Source organism: Phaseolus vulgaris, chromosome 8 (genome assembly GCF_000499845.2).
Source record: "Phaseolus vulgaris cultivar G19833 chromosome 8, P. vulgaris v2.0, whole genome shotgun sequence".
NCBI classification, from domain to species: Eukaryota; Viridiplantae; Streptophyta; class Magnoliopsida; order Fabales; family Fabaceae; genus Phaseolus; species Phaseolus vulgaris.
The window spans coordinates 30181783-30185227 of NC_023752.2; positions in this window are offsets into that span (position 1 = coordinate 30181783).

The window sequence follows — 3445 nt, forward strand, 5'->3', positions numbered from 1 at the left end:
AGAAAACGTTTTTAAGTTTGATTCAAGAAAATCAACTAGTTGTTTTCACGAAACAACCAGTTGTTTATACCAGCAGATTTGAAAAACAATGCTAAAATAGTTTAATGATTGTAGGGATAGAGAGATTCATCTTGAACCCCTTAAGAACACACACCACTTTTGGCAAACCACATAGTTTCCAAAACCACCTTCTGAAACTACACCACACTAGAACACACATAAATACAATGTTCAAGGAAGAAGAGGAACAAAATACACATGGGTAAATCAAAGCTTAAAGTTCAGAAGTACAAAACCCAATATTATTCCACACACTTGAGATGATCCAAAAGCTTTTTGAAATCTTGAAAACTGCTTTTGATTAATCTCTCTTTCTTTTAGTTAATACAAAGGAGCGTTAAACAACCTTTATATAACCTCAATCAAGTGGTCAAAGCAGTTAAATCAAAAATCAAAAGGCATTTGGAATCATTTAAAATATTTTAAAACCACTTAATATAATTCTGTTAAGGTTTTCAAAAAAACAACTAGTTGATTTCTCGAAACAACCGGTTGAATTTGTTTGACAGGAAAACCAAAACAAAGCTAAGCTTTTCCAAGCCATTTAAAAACCATTGAGTGTCAAACAACAGGTTGAATTGACATTTCAACAGGTTGAAATTTCAAACCCTTTTAGAAAACGCATCTTTTCAAAAAGGTAAAGATTTAATTGACCTTGGATCATCTTAAGGAGTGAATTAACAAGTTCTAAACAACTAAACAACACCCACACCCAGCAGCAAAGTCTTCAACCTTTTCACTTGGATTTGGAGACATCAAAACACCTTGTTCAACAAAACCTACATGGTCTTTATTGCTTTGGATCAACCTTGTACTTAAATATGACGAGGTCGGCACCACAAAGTGTTTTTCTTCATGTTAGGTTGAAACTTACATCGTCTTCACTGCTTTTGACCGACCTTGTACTTAAATATGACGAGGTCAGCACCACAATGTGGTTTTTCTTCATGTTAGGTTGAAACCTACATGGTCTTCATTACTTTGGACCAACTTTGTACTTAAATATGACGAGGTCGACACTAGAGTGAGAATTTTCTTCATGTTAGGTTGAAACCTACATGGTCTTCATTGCTTTGGACCGACCTTGTACTTAAATATGACGAGGTCGGCACTATAGTGTGGGTTTTCTTCATGTTAGGTTGAAAACTACTTGGTCTTCATGAATCACCTATTCAACAACTTATATTATGGAATAATTATACCCCATCATTGTTTAATTCCAAATCAATTCAGATGAGACTAAAAAATATCTGAACATACAAATCTGAATTACATATGATCACAACAAAGAAACAAATTAAATTAAGTGTAATAAAAACGTAGATTAGCCACATTCCATGTCCTTGGGATCAGACCTCTATCAAAAGTTTCTAGTTGATATGCGCCTTTACCCAAGGCTTCTTGAATACGATAAGGTCATATCCATCGCGTTGCTAACTTGTTGTTCATCTGGGCTTCTCTTGCCTTTCTCAGCACCAAGTTTCCCTTTCGAAAATCTCTCGGACTTACTCGACTTAAAATTTTTGTTTCGATTCTTCTCTTTAAAGTAGCTTCTTGGATTCTTGTCGTGTCCCTTAATTCTTCTATGGTGTCCAAATGTGATGTGAGTTGATTTTTAGATGTTTTAATTTATGGTGACACTTTTACTGAAGATTGGGATTTTTAGAAATTATAGGTGAGGACCTAAGGAAGATTCCCACTGGACACAAACTTAACCAAGTGATTAAGTAAGTGTGAAGGTGCACTTCACATAGTTAAAGATTCAAAACAAGATATGGTGAGAATGAGATGCAATTTGCGGAATTGAAATGAGCACAAGGTAAACATCAATGGTGGTCATGGCCTCCCAAATGATGCACCATACTCATAATTATGAGTGAAACCCAAGAGCAACAAATAAGAACTAAGAGACAAAACATAAATGGAATGGAGAAATGGAAGGAAAATGGAACGAAAAACTTATGGTGGTGGGTGAGAAATGTTACGCCACTTGGAATGTGATGTGCTCCAAGATGAGTGTGTTGGCCGCCACTTAAGAGCTTCCCAAATCACTCAAGATAAGACCTCAAATGTAAGAGGACATAAGTCTCACTAAGAGCTCACACAATTTGTACAGAGTTTCTTTACTTCATTCAAATTCAACTTGTCAATACAATGAGGGAGGCCTCTCATTTATAGGTGAAGGAGCCTTGAAGAACAAGAAGAGGGGTATGATGGGAAAAGGAGAAATATGATGCGGCTAGGGTATTGACCTTGGACAATGCCGCGCCATCATCCTACATTCTAGAAGGTAGGTTAAGCTTCCTACCCTAAAGGACTTCGCATATGCCCAATTTGATAACTACACCTCCTATTTATACTATATGAACCTACTCTAGCTTATTCTACTATTTGGACCCCTCAAGTGAGTCCAAATTATTTACAATATATTCTATCTTTGAAGAAGACCAGAAGGAAGAACAGTTGGTGCTCTGGTTTATGCCCATCTCCTTTGGTTGGGTCCATGAGATCCTTGGTGGGGTTTTTGAATTGTTTGCTGAGATGACTGCTCACAATGTGCTTTGTCTTTTTCTTCCTTGACCATCTTCATATCTACTTGGTTTGTATCATGCCCCCAAGTTTGAGATCGACATCAAATTTAGAACTCCTGCAGATAACATAGTTAGTTTGCTCACATATAAGATAGTGCAAGGAGTGGGATGTGAACTTGACTGATGTTGCTTAAGCTTGGGGAGTTCAAAAGATGGGGTTCTATATATAGACCATGTTTGGAAAGAATGTTTGGGAATGACAACTTTTTTTTATGAAAATCCTCTTAAAAGGTGGAAACCTTTAGGACGTGTTTGAAAATCATTCCTAAAATTCTTTAACAAAGATGGTGAATAGGTAGAAACCTTTGGTAATGAAAAAGGGAAGGAAGAAGTATACCTTGAAGGCACATTTATTTTTGTGTGGACTAACAAGATGAAACCCTTTTTACTTTCCTCACCTTTTTCATTTTCTCTTTTTGTTTTCATTTTGAATTGGTCCTCATGAACCTCTATGAGAGAGAGGGGTTTTAAGGTAACCTTGTGCCCTTGGAAGGTAAAATTCATTTTGTTGGTTAGGCCATCATGTAGAACTTGTCTATCATATTTCCAAGGCCTTCCCAATAGAATATGTGTTGCTTCCATTGGCATAACATCATATAAAACCTCATCTTTATACTTTCCTATAGCAAAAGTTATGATGACTTGTTTATTAACCATGATTTCACCCTCCTTACTAAGCCATTGAAGCTTATAGGGTTTGGCATGAGAGATGGTAGGCAACCCAAGTTTTTCTACCACTCTTGTGCTTGCCACATTTTTACAACTACCCCCCATCCACAATTAAGGAATACAAC